At 31.0% G+C, this 14,678-nt stretch overlaps 1 long non-coding RNA gene across 1 annotated transcript; it reads right to left on the bottom strand.

Moving 5' to 3' along the window:
• Positions 1–11,315: 11,315 nt before the first annotated feature.
• On the bottom strand, positions 11,316–13,975 carry LOC134719706 (uncharacterized). Its single transcript, XR_010107674.1, has 3 exons — positions 13,775–13,975; positions 12,214–12,405; positions 11,316–11,729 (listed from the first exon to the last, which is right to left on the bottom strand). It is a non-coding gene; the product is annotated as an uncharacterized LOC134719706 (long non-coding RNA).
• Between the last annotated feature and the right edge of the window lie 703 nt (positions 13,976–14,678).

Genomic DNA, 14,678 nt, shown 5'->3' with positions numbered 1-14,678 from the left:
GTGTTGGTGTTGAGAGACGTTTACATAATATGTGTTTAGCCCTACGAACTCGCCTGAAGTAATCCCTGCCGCTTATTCTTTTAGTTTCATTAAATTTGTTAACTTCAACTCCTTCAGATTTTGCAAATTTGTATAAAACCTGACCTCCATTGAGTGGAAATTTATGATAAGCGTTTTTGACCTGATATTTTCTTGATAATTGGGTCCAGTTTACGTTTGATTTTGCAGGAAGTGATTTGATTTCATTAATGAACTTATTCTTGTCGAATTCATAATTGTTTATGTTTCCTATACTTTTTCTCTGTTTTTTTATTTTTTTGGCCTCTTCTCTGAATCTTTTAGCAAGGTTTTGTTTTGCTTTGGACTTACTAATAAAAAATGTTCCCAATCTTTCTCTTTCATATTCACTATATGATTTTGTTGATGCTAGAAAGTTTCTAACTTTATTATCTGCATTTAGTAGGTTGGACATCTTTTTTTTTTTGTTTTGATAGTACAGATTTTATTTCTTTTTCTTTTTCTCCTGAAGTCAACTTTGGTGTTAGTTTATAATTTTTGCAAATTACGTCTGTAAAATTACTTCCAGTTTTCTTTTCTATGTACGGGACAATTGTTTTCACTACTTTAATCATTTTGCCATCATTGTTAGTTTTTGAAGTGTTGCAAACTGTTGTTGTAAGTTGAGTGCATAATTGGTCGATATCATTTGTTGTTTGTGGTGCACTGGCAGCATGCAGAGACGTGTGGAAGGCATCGGATTTACAAATATTGCAATCTTGTTGCTGATGACATTTTCTTTCAATTTCACTGAGTTAACACCAGTTTTTCAGGTTAAATTTTTCTATGAAGAGAGTTTTTTCGCCTGATTTGTTACAATTTTTCCAATATTTTGTCTTTGTAAGATAAATTTGCACCCGAGGGACTCTAGATTTGAACACGGCTAATGGTATATACATTTTGGGGTATTTATTCATTATAACATGATAATTGTTATATCTTTGAAATACATTTATGTTTTGACTGTGGTTAGGCACGGTTGTATAAATTGAGTTTTCTCTTGAATTTTCAACTTGCTTATTGTTCCACCATTTCAGATTATCTGGGTCTTTGGTTGATCTAGCCAAGATCACCTTTGCATAGTTACACATATTCATGTTTGCAGGTTATTTGTCAAAAGATTGTTGAAACATTGTGTCAAATTTTAAAATATGTTGTGTCCTCCATGATGATTTCAGCTATTTTTTTGTTTATAGATTATATTTATATATGTATTGAATCTTAAAAAAAGAATGTTGTGCATTTTCACAGAAATAAAAATAAAACTGATCAATGGCATTCTTCATGTATTTTATTTCGTTAAACAAGAATTTAGAGGCTAGGAAACATCAATTTGACAGCATATTTTGGAGGAGGAAAAAAACAATTTGAACCATTCAGGACTCTTATATTACAATTGTGAAACAAAAATGATGGTCAAAATTAAAAAATAAAATTATTAAAAAAAAACTTTAAAAAAGAGCAGGATAAAACTTTAAAAAAAGAGCAGCATAAAAGAAGTGCAACATGAACTGACACAACTCTTAAACAGAACTTAACATGAACACTATACATTGTATAAGGGTCTATATTGATAGATTGGTAGTCTTTGTCTGTGTATTTATTTCAAAATCATGCAGTTTCATTCTTCTTGTGCAAATGATAAATAAAAATGTTTTGTTAAATTTTCCATACAAGACATTTGATAGTAAAACTTAGAAGTTGGCAAACATCATTTGAAACAAAAAGTACCAAAGACATGATAAAAATATGGTAGTGTTGGAATCTTGGTCACACTTTTTTGGAAAGAAAGCTTCAAAAGATATTGGATTTTCTTGGGTACACATCTTCTTTTATTATTGTGTATTGGCATGTTGACAACAGAAAATGGAATAGTAGAAGTAGGATTCTATTATGTAGAAGTATTTACTCAAATGAGTAACTGAGATTATGAAAACTCCTAGTGAGATGTCATAAAATATTTGGTTTAATTATCAAGGAGTGTATTCATGATGTGTTGGAAGTGAAAATTAAAAAAAACTGTCAGAAGGGTATATGATTCCAATACTAAATGTCAAATATCTGCTATTGCAAAGTACAAGTGAATCACTAACTTACTGTAAATTCAGAAATTATTGCGTGCATTTATTATTGCGATTTTGTCATTTTACACTTGAATGCGATTTTAATTTTTACGATTTTGAGAAAAGTCTTGCTTAATTCAGTTGAAATAATACAGAATGCAAGTTTTAATTATTGCCTTTACAACTCAGTCGCATTATTCGCAATAATAAAAACCTCGCAATAATTTCTGAATTTACAGTATATGGAGAGAATTTACAAGTGGACCATGCAGGGTGTTTTGGTTTACACAGCAACAGGTAGGACAAAAAGAACATATTTAAAAAGGTGGGTATATAGAATGAAAGAACACAATGGACATTGCATGTGGATTTGGTGGAGAATTCTATAAAGACGTGTATAAATAATGAATATCTTGATGTGTTTGAATATTTTTTGAGCTAAAGAGCTTGTAAATATCAGAAATCTTTCTAAATAATATTATATCATAAAAGTTTAAATAATTTTTAAATATTACATCATAAAAGTTCATGTGTGGCCACTAAGCAATCTGCCAACTTTGCACCAGCATATCAAAACATTAATATAGCTTAGGGAGGGAATCGAACCCTCGTACATGAACTTTTATGTTGTTTTTCTTAATAATTATAAAGACCTAAACCCCCCCCCCCCTTTTTCTCAAATCAAGATACCCGATTAACATGTCAATATTTTGAGTCTTCATGGATGCAGGATAGCAAGGTATCCAGAATGCCCGATACCATTTGTCATAAACATCAATCTGCAAGAAAATTAATGACAAATCAGCATTTATAAAAGAAAATCGTTGTATTGAAAAACGTGGCGTATTTACTTCATCAGGGGAAATAATCCAAATAGTCTTGATCAATTGAATGTTTTATTTGTGTACAAACATGGATTTTTGTGTGATTCGTGTATAAAAACGCATTGGCGCACCCCGTTAATGTTCGATTACCTTTTAAAAATTTTGCACACCCCTTCTAATGATGATGATAATCAATAATATTGCTGTTTCTAATTTTAAAACTTTGCGATAAGCATTGCAAATATTCAACGACTTCAATGTTTACTGCTTTTTTGGTACAACTTCAGTTTGTTTTTGTATATAATAAACGTACCCGTTCGAATTTAACGAAGAAACAGCAAGCATATGAAAGATGAGACTTTAATGAACAAAACCCAACTTTATTTTATGAGTTTCGTGTAGGTCTTCGGGGTGCGCCAGGCTGTTTAAGATGTGGGCCCAAGTATGTGTTTGCATATGCCCCGTTACCATAGTTACGCGATAAACACGCAAAAGTACAGCCGCAAATTAAAGTTCCAATGGTGTATCGCAAGACTGTTCTAATTTTTTCATTCCATTTCTATCCATTACTAGAAAAGGCAAAATTCAATTTCCGTCGTTTTTTTTACTCAAAATTTGACTAATTACCACACAACAGCATTAACCTACCTGCGCGCTGGTAATATTGATTGATGGATTGTTGGTTGCTTAACGTCCAGTGGCAAATATTTCATGCATATTCAGGACGAGAACAAGTTCACAATAAATACAATAGGTAGGTTGATACAATAGAGGCCACTTGGGATGATGGTCGAAGAAATTTGGACTGCCACCGGAAAAAGAGGGTATATAGGATAGGGATAGAAATTTTGCCTTGCAACAGGTCACCTACGGACCCCTCAGAGAGGTGTTGCAAGGGTTCTTAACGTGCAAAGAGTGTGGCACTCTCTTTAAACGAGGCATCGGATTTAACGTCCCCCTTCTGACCGGACGTGACTGCGAACTTGATACATCCCGCACAGCCAAACGGACGCCCCACTTCGGCTAGCGTTTTACTGCCAGTCGGGAGAAGACCAAGTGACCATATTTCTATACCCCAGTCACCCTTGGGGATACCGCTGGTAATACATTTTACGAGGTTCATTCGGGGATACACTTTCCTTTAATATTAAAACTTTTTGTAAAATCATTTAGGGAGGGGAGGGAAACGGGTTATTATATCTATGAAATCCTAACAATTCATGTGACATTTAAACTAAAATGTGATATAAAACAATATATAAATAAAAAGGACTTTAATAATTATAATATGAAAAAATTCACAACATACAGATGGACTGATGTGTCACATGGTAAGATGTATGAAGCATTAAACTCTGACGAAGTGAAAAATAAGATTTTAAATTTTGAAATCACCCACTTTGTAAAAAATGAAAAAGGCATAAATGAAGCTTCAAAATCATTAACAGAAATTCTAGATAATGTAGCCTCTAAAACATGTATAATAAAAGTTCCAATAAAGCAAAAGCAAAGTAAAATAAAAAAGAACCCTTGGTCAGACAATGAATTAAAAGATTTAAAAAGTAAAATCAATAATTTAGGTAAAAAACTAAAACATAAACCATTAGATAGAAATTTAAAACAGCAATTTTTTGAAACTGCAAAATATTTAAAAAAAGCAAGTAAAAAGACAAAAATCCAATATCAACAACAAATGATTGAAAAACTATAAAATCTTCCAACTAAAGACCCTCAACAATTTTGGAAACTACTTAAATCTCTAAGAAATAATATGAATACCACAGAAATTAATATGAAATCAGATAACCTAACAAACCATTTTCAAAAACAAGGTCTTTGGAACAAACCTTGTGACAAAGCAGAAGATGAGATAAACCTTTTTTTGAAAAACAAAGAGAGTGAAAATAGATTTAATGAAATAACTGATAGCCCAATAACTATATCAGAAGTAAATAAAGTTATAAAATCCCTTAAAATGAAAAAATCCCCTGGACCAGACTCCATTGTAAATGAGGTGATTAAATATTGTAGTCCAGTAACTATTAAATGCTACACAAAATTATATAACCTTGTTCTTGATTAAGGATATTCCCCTGAAACATGGCAATATTCTCTATTAGTGCCAATATTTAAGTCGGGAGATTCCAAAGACCCAAATAACTACAGAGGAATATCTCTTATAAATGGTATTGCCAAAATATTTAGCTCAATTTTACATAACAGAATAATTAAATATATGGAAAACAAATTTAGCCAGGAACAATTTGGATTTCTTCCTAAATTAAGAACTACAGATAGTCTATTTGTATTTAAAACTTTGATTAATAAATATTTAAATTTAAAAAAGAAACCATTATATATTTGTTTTGTTGACTTACGTAAAGCATTTGACTCCATTTGGAGAACAGCTTTATTATATAAAATTTTGTCCCAGGGTATCGGCAGTTAAATGTATCAAGTAATAAAAAATATGTATTCAACCACTAAATCTTCAATAAAGATTAATAATAAAATCACTAACTGGTTTGAAGTAACTAGAGGGGTAAGACAAGGGGATTCTTTAAGTCCCACCCTATTCAATATTTTCATAAATGATCTACCTCAAATTTTTAAACAGGATGACTGTGATCCCTTGAAAATAGAACAGACAAATATTGGAAGCCTCCTATTTGCTGATGATATTTTGATAATGTCTGAAACTAAAGAGGGTCTTCAGTCAAGTTTAAACCATTTGTCTCAATACTGTGATAAATGGCAGTTAACTGTAAATTGTAAAAAACCTAAAACTATGATTTTAAGCACAAGTAACAATAGGAAAAATCTTAACCATTCTTTTAATTATAATGGTGATAAATTAGAGCAAATGGAAAAGTTTAACTTTCTTGGTAATATCATTAGTCAGAATGGAAATCTTAATCATTCAGCACAAGAATTAGCCAAAAAATCTATGAAAGTAATGTATTCTATAAAAACATATTGTAATTCGATTCATCAGACTCCTGTAAATTTGTCAAACCATTTATTTAACTCACTCGTCAGACCAATATTAACTTATAACAGTGAAATATGGTATATGGATGCATACTCATCCTTTTATAAAGCTTCAATTAAAGGAGATAAAAATAACAAAAAAGTAGATACTCTTAATTTCATTGACAAAAGTCCACCTGATAACGTACTCAATAAATTTAATAAGTTAACTTTAGGAGTAAAAAAATGCTCTTGCAATATAGCTGCTCGATCTGAATTAGGCAGCTACCCTATTGATTGCTTTATAAAAAGACAAACTCTTCTTTTTCATGATAGACTATTAAGGGGAGAAACTAGTCCCTTACTAAAAGAGACACTAAATTTGGCAAAAACTTTACATAATGCAGGTATTTATTCTTGGTACTCCTATGTAAATCATGTCAGAAGTCAAAATGATTTAGAAATTGTTAACCAAAATAAAGATAAAAATAATAGGCTAATATACAAACAAAATCTAGAAAACTCCTATGAAAAAATATTAAATTTACAAGAGAATAGCAAACTCCAACTTTTTAAAAAATTAAAGAAAAGCTATAACTTTGAACCATACCTACTTTCTCAAAACTTTGAATATAGACAACTAATTTCTAAATTTCGAATAAGTGACCACTGCTTATTAATAGAAACTGGAAGATACAGGAATATTCCCAGAGATTTAAGACTATGTACACATTGTGATGTACTAGATGATGAGTTTCATTTCTTTTTTAAATGTAAAATAAATGAACAATTAAGAAAATAATTTTTAAATGAAAATAAATATAATAACTTAAATGATATAGATAAATTAAAACATATCCTCAATCCTGAAACAAAACAGGACACTTGCAAATTAGGCTCCTTTTTAAAAAAGTCACTAAGACTGAGGGCAGGGAGTCCTTGATATAATTTGAATCTCTTATATATTGATTTAAAATAAAAAGACAAATTATAGTTCAAAGTGTCTCCATTGTTTATTTTCATTGTTTTGTGTAAACTGTATATTATGTATAATGTTTTAAGCCATTGGTCCATATGGGCGTAAAGTGCTTTTCAATAAAGAATTAATTAATAGTGATCTCAAAGGGACATGCTGATAAAAACCAATATTTTTTTTAACACCTTACTTCACAATTATTCTTTTCAGTGAAAAGGAATTATTTTAAATATATATGGAAATTGAGTCTTTGTCAAGTTTGTAAATCAGTGTCATTTTTTTATATTTTTTTATGAGCAACGCCCCTTGTTAACATTAACTGTATGGATAATTGCATGGTTGTTGCTTTCATGCGTACAAATTTTGTTAACATTGGTTCATCATAGGTCTATATAAAATTAACGGTACCAATTTTCTTGCACCAGATGCGCATTTCGACAATACATGTCTCTTCAGTGATGCTCGCAGCCAAAATATTTGAAATCCAAAGCTTATATAAAAGATGAAGAGCTATAATCCAAAAGGTCCAAAAAGTATAGCCAAATCCATAAAAGGAATCAGAGCTTTGCATGAGGGAGATACATTCCTTAATTTATAATAATTTCTAGTATTTTATAGCAGCAAATTTTAATAACACAAAAAATCCGTATGTTCATGCCAGTACCGAAGTACTGGCTACTGGGCTGGTGATACCCTCGGGGACTAATAGTCCACCAGCAGAGGCATCGACCCAGTGGTAGTAATAAAATTAACGGTACCAATTTTCTTACACCAGATGCGCATTTCGACAATACATGTCTCTTCAGTGATGCTCCCGGCCAAAATATTTGAAATCCAAAGCTTATATAAAAGATGAAGAGCTATAGGATTTGATTTAAGGAGATTTTTGGGTCAAATCTTACTGAAGATTTTGTAGCCATCCACGAAAAAGTAATAAATCCGGCTGAACAGTGTGGCGTCCTTAATAACGCTAGCTAAAACATTGTGACGTCGCTTATAACTCTGTCTGAGATGTTACAGACATGATACATAATTTCCGTATGAGCTGAGCAGGGTGATATCAGCATGGGAAAATCCGATATACAATGATTTTTTTCACTGAAAAAATGTTAGACATTAAAGCAAAACAGTACATTTAATGAACTTTTACAGAAAATATGAAATTTTATTGAAATTCCTACTTTAAAGATTATCATAGTTATATTCACAAAGTATATGATAGCTAAATTTTTATATCATGATAAACATTATTGCTGTGATTAATTCATTTTATTTTAATTTTGCTTTCAGATAATTAAAATGATAACCAAGGAGTTTATTATAATGGACCCTCTTGGTGAAAGCAACTTAACCATGAAAGACTTGTTTGCAGGATGGATGTAAGTTGGTGATAATATGGTAAAAGCAAAATTCTTCTGTAGACATGCCAATTGGGAGCAAAATATTATTGTTGTTAAAAAAGAAGATTTTTAAAATGTTTCCGCCATTGGCCTTCTTCAGTTCACAGGTAGGATATATGTGAGGTATGCAATATCCAAGAAAATGAAAGCGATAATAATTGGAGATAAGACATTTAGCTTTAAAAATATATCCATGGATGGATCCAACTTTTGAACCTTGTCTATCGATTACACTATAAAAAATGTGAGCGGTATGTGTATATAGGAGAAACTGAAAGGACTTTGAATGACAGAACAAAGAACACTTTGCTAACATTAAAAATAACAGAGAAAATGAACATACACAAATATATTCAGATAAATAATCCAAAATCTTTCTCGTCATACTCTTTTCACATATATTTGTGTATGTTCATTTGTACATATTTACACATTAATGTTTTTATAAATTTACAAGATGTCATATGCTATGTTTCTTTTCAATGTCATAAAAGAATTGTGCAAAACATCGGGAAATGACTCATTTGAAGGACATATATATTCAACCGATGATGACGTATATGTCCTTATCGCATTCTGTCGCAATGGACACAGGTGTCCTAAGTACTGGCAAAGGGTTAAAATAGTATATATGTATGTTTATGATGTTGCACAAATATATGCAGCCATTAAAAAATATATATATTTATTTTTACAGAAACCACTTGAAATTGAAATCTGCTCACCAATCAACAGCTCAAATGTGGAATGTGACAACTGTGCCCCATTTCAAACAACAAGATAGCAATTCTTGTAGAGTATTCTGTATAATGGTTTGTATTTTTATTTTATAGTTCAATTTCGAATGGATAGTTTTTAAAATACTTTTTTTAAGTACTTCTTTCAACCAATAGTCAGTTATTTAACTTACAAGTTGAGGATCAGAAATGTTGAATGTTGATTTTTTTTTTATTTCTGTACAAACAGACCCCAATTTCATGGTCCACTGAACATAGAAAATGATAGTGTGAGTGGGGCATCCATGTACTATGGACAAATTCTGCTTGTTTTTTTTTAATTTTTGAAAGTCCTATATTTTTACAATATAGTTTTGATTGCATGCAATTTTAAAAAAAAAATATTTTTATATTATTTTATGTTACAGGTTGAAATATTGCCGGATTTGTATGAGGGAGGAGCCTCGGGGGAAAAAAAGGGAACGGCATTGATTGGGTAATATAATGTGTATGATATAGTGTCTCGTAAGTCTATTAAGGCTGGGTATAGGCTATTGTTATTTGCTTTGTTATGTAAATATGTTTCTGTTATATTATAAATCTATATTTGACACTTTAATAAACTATTATTTATCTTTATCTTACCATCTATAATAACTGTCTATTACAATCTTTTATGATTTTTAAATCTATTCTTTGATAAAAGACAGACTCTATCGTTTAGGAAAAGAGAAACAGTTCAAAATGTCTAGGATTCTTAAATATTAACTTGTTTCACATTAAATGTTAAGGATGCTTAAATATATTTAACTGCATGCATATGCACATTAAATGTTTAGGATGTTTGAATATATTTAAATGTATGCACATTATATGTTTAGAATGCTTAAATATATTTTACTTTTTGCACATTTAATTTTTGTAGATGCTTGAATTTTTATGTTATACTTTCAGGTAGGGTGTGAAAAATGTGCCACATATTGGTGTCACTTTCAATGCATGAGAAGATCAGGCACACTGTCAGAGTTTCAATCAACAAAATGGTTGTGTAGATTTTGTTTGTGATTTAAAAACTAATGTAAAAAACTGTCTTCTTTAAATAGGATATGATCTTACTTTAGATTCTTTGAAATATGTTTTTAGGATTCATTTTTAGCTCACCTTTCCTAAAAGGAAATGTGAGCTTTTGCTATCACTTGGCGTCCATCGTCTTCGTGATCCGTCGTCGTCGTTGTAAATTATTTCAAAGATCTTCTCCTCTGAAACTACTGAACGAATAACAACCAAACTGAATGATCCTTAGGGTATCTAGAATAAAGTTTGTGTTTTATTTTACATTTCGTCAAAAAACATGGCTGCCATGGAATGGATCTCTGGACACAGATTGCCATGATTTTAGCTGTGTGAAAAAATTGCAAAAATAAGAACTTTGTATTTGATTACACTGATAAAAATTATATGGACCTTGATTAAAAAAATTATGACATGGATGGAGAGCTGTCTCATTGGTATTCATACCAAATCTTCTTGTTTATGTATATGTATATATCTTAAAGTTAATTTACTATGCAGATAATTGTTAAATCCAAAAATCCTGAAAGAAAAAAAATAATTCTTTCTTGCATCCCGAAAAAATTATTATTGATTCAGGAATCCAGATGCGGGTCAATAAGAATTCCTTTGAAAACAAGAGTGGACACAGATGAGTGTGGATAGTGTTATGCATTATGATAGTATTTCACAAAATGTGAGTCAACTCAATAAGGAAATCCTCCTCCCCAACACCCATCCCATTATGGCATATTTACTACACTACATTCAAGCTTAATACAGCTCTGAAATTGGATTGTGATTAAATATTAAACACATCAAAGGTTTCTGATACAGAATGAATGTGTAACTACTATTAATGACTTAACATACAAGGAATACACATACATTTACATATTGCTATATTTAAATGAATGAACATTTAAAATAAAAAATAATTAGCGTTAGTGATATTTATACTAAGTAATTTCAATTATCTCCCTTGAAAAAAAAATAACCAGAAATATCCTCCTTCATGCACATCTACAGGTTATGTACGACAAATGTGTATGTTTCATCAATATTGATTTATCTGTTAAGGTTACAAGTTGTGGTTACAAGACTTGTTGCCATTTATTGCTATATTTTACTAAGTAAATTCAATTATCTCCCTTGAATTAATTCCTACCAAAAATGTTTTTCTTCATGCATATCCTCAGGATGTGTACTACAACTGTGTGAAATTTGATCAATATTATTCAATCCGTTAAGGTGTAGTTGCGCTTACGAGACATATGGACAGACAGACTGGAGGATGGATGGACGGGTGATTCCTATATACCCCCCAAAACTGTTTTTTTGGGGGTATTATGAAGGTCCAATCCCAAAGTCCAGAAATACATGGAAGTCCTTCCACCCCTTTAAGCAGATAACTACTTAATAATGTTCCAATGATTTTACATGAAATATTAGGCCAAAGATTAGAGAATCTATAAATTTTGTCATTCAACAGATCATACTGTAAATTTTTTCTTTAGCCTAAAATTTTGCAAACCTGCAAAGGTAACCTCCATCTGCTGACCACAGCACTCAATTAGTTCAGTTCCAGCTACATCACATGAACATGTGTAAATCCAATGGAAATCGCCCTCAAATGACATAGCTCTTCTTGAAACAAATAAAAACTGTGTAGCCTGAATAAAAAATATATATATGAAAGTATACATAATGAAAATATGCCCTCTGAAATTTTACAAAACTTCATGAGAGCTGTCTCAGATAGAAATTGACCAAGTGTAATAAATGCATTTACATTGTATGTACATGTATCTAAATAGAAGAATATTAAATGTTTATAACAGAACAGATTTGCACAATTTTCATCATAGTTAATACTTCATAAAAGTTGTGTCAATTATACCAACTGCATCACAGTTCTGGAACGTTTCTTTTTTGAATTACACAATAAAGTTATGGTTGTCTTGACTACATGTAAATGTCATGAATGTGGTTCAGAATATTGCAGTCAATGCCTACTTAAATATATATTTTACAATACAGTTAGAACATGAGTGGAAAGTGGGAGACTGGTCAGCTAAATTATCTGAGAACATACCCATATATTATTTTAATGGATGTTATAACTTTTTAAAAAGGTGCTGCTGAAGTTTCTCTTACTTTTAGTTGTAATCTTTTACTGTCAAATTCTTTCAATACAAATGTTCTATACCCATTGTCAGAACAAAAAATACCACAATTTTCCTTCAACAAATTAAGATATACATCATCTGCTGAAAGAACAGAGACATTTTCAGGATCCAGTTGGCACTATAGGTCAAATGAACCAAAAGTTACAATATCTTCTTGGTCCTAAAAGATATATGAACAAGTTTAAAATGTAACTGAAAATGAATAAAAAAGATATTAGAAAATATACAAATAATGAATTGGTATGTGCTTATTTCATTAATTTTTTAGTTTTAAATATTTGTATATTGATAAATCTTGCTGTGTTTTGGGGCCACCCAGAGCTGGCTGTGTGCTACTTTCTGTTCCATTGAAATTTATATGGTGATATCTTATTGCTATTACCCTCTATCAGTTCGTTTTCATATAAAAAAACTTCCATCAGAAATTGATTGAAAAGAAAAAGAAAAAAAGATATTGCAAAAATTTAAAAAAAACATAACAGTGCAAGTCTTACTATGAATGAAAATTGAGACATCCTGGGATCTGGATTAATGCATGCACATGTAATAAAGAGATGAAGTTAGTAAATAAATTCTGTTAAACCTTGAAAACTCAAATAGAAAGTAACCAAAATAGTCAAAGTTGAGTTCAATATAGGATATGCGCATTATAAAATTAAAAAAAGATCAGTCTAAACAAGTAAGGCCATGGTTTTTTAATTTGTTGGTTTACGGATCCTCCAGACTTATTTTTCTGAACTAAGAATAAAAATAAAATTCACATTTCATGCTTTTTTATTCCAGCCCACCCTAGCACATATATTATCCCTGGAAATAAAAAAATGGGAATGCATGACAACTGATAAATCCTATATCCTGGATTTCCAGTTGGCGGGTCTATTTCGTTTTAGACACGGAAGTTTAAGCTATTTTCATACCATGTGTTTGCAATTTTTATTTTCGTGCTTGAAGAACATTTTTCACCATGTTTCCTGAAATTTAGAAAAGCAATGTGGATCTGATTTCTTTTTTGTTTGTGAAATGACCAATTTAATTTCGTCTTTGTCTGTGCACAAATCCCCATTTTTGGAAATTGTATGATGGCATGCATTTTATGTTTAAAACAGCTCAGCAATAACATTTGGAACTAAAATTTAAAAAATGATGACAAAGTAATATACCAAACATATTTTTAGTTAGGTGAAATATATTTAGTTTTTTTACATATTTATGTCTTGAACAATATTTTTTTTTTTTACTTTTCTGATCAACCAACCAGACTTTTCCATGTGAAAAATCTGTGAACCAACAAATTAAAATACCCTGGCCTAAGGATATAATTTAAAAACTTGGTGACTGATTAAGCTAATACAATTTGAATTGTGTTACACAAAGTCATGTTATTGTTGGGCTCTTTATAGCTTACTGTTTGGTGTGAGCTAATGGTCTGTGTTGAAGGCCTTACTCTGACATATAACTATTAACTTTTTATACATTGTGACTTGGATGGAGAGTTGTCTCATTGGCACTCATACCACATATGAACCTACTGCATCCTCATTAGCAACAATCATGCTTGTGCTAGAGGTTTCTTGTACATGTGAAGCTGTGGATGTAATGCCTTCAGGTCTCCCTTTCTTCGAAACATCCCTGCCAGTGGCACCTTTTAGTTTAATTATTTTGGAAAAGTCATACTTTGACTCCCCAACACACCTTGCACTCTTCACTAAGTCTGAAGATCTTATTCTTTTCTGAAAATAAAATAACAACATAACTGTAATGTATGTATCCATTCTATGTGACAAAAATGTCCATGTAACAGTCAGGTGAGTGGTATATATGTATACATGTATCTGTTCTATGTGACAAAAAATGTCCATGTAACAGATAGATGGTATAGGTATACATGTATCTGTTCTATGTGACAAAAAATGTCTATGTAACAAGTCAGTGGTAAAGGTATTTATGTATTCGATCTATGTGAAAAAAAATATCCATATAACAGATGAGTGGTAAAGTTATTTATGTATCTGTTCTATGTGACAAAAAATGTCCACGCAACAGCTGGGTAGTATAGGTATACATGTATTTGTTCCTGATTTGTTCTATGTGACCAAAAAATGTCCATGAAACAGGTGAGTGGTATATATATGAATACTTGTATTTGTTCCCGATCTATTCTATGTGACAAAAAGTGTCCATGTAACAGGTGGGTGTAATAGGTATACATGTATCTGTTTTATGTGACAAAAAATGTCCATGTAACAGGTGGGTGGTATAGGTATACATGTATCTGTTCTATGTGACAAAAAATGTCCATGTAACAGATGGGTGGTATAGGTACAGCAATGTATACATGTATCTGTTCTATGTGACAAAAATGTCCATGTAACAGGTGGATGGTATAGGTAGTCTTGTTTCTGTTCTATGTGACAAAAAATGTCCATGTAACAG

Source organism: Mytilus trossulus, chromosome 5 (genome assembly GCF_036588685.1).
Source record: "Mytilus trossulus isolate FHL-02 chromosome 5, PNRI_Mtr1.1.1.hap1, whole genome shotgun sequence".
Lineage (NCBI taxonomy): Eukaryota > Metazoa > Mollusca > Bivalvia > Mytilida > Mytilidae > Mytilus > Mytilus trossulus.
The sequence above is the reverse complement of the archived record's forward strand: the minus strand, read 5'-3'. Positions and strand labels throughout refer to the sequence as shown.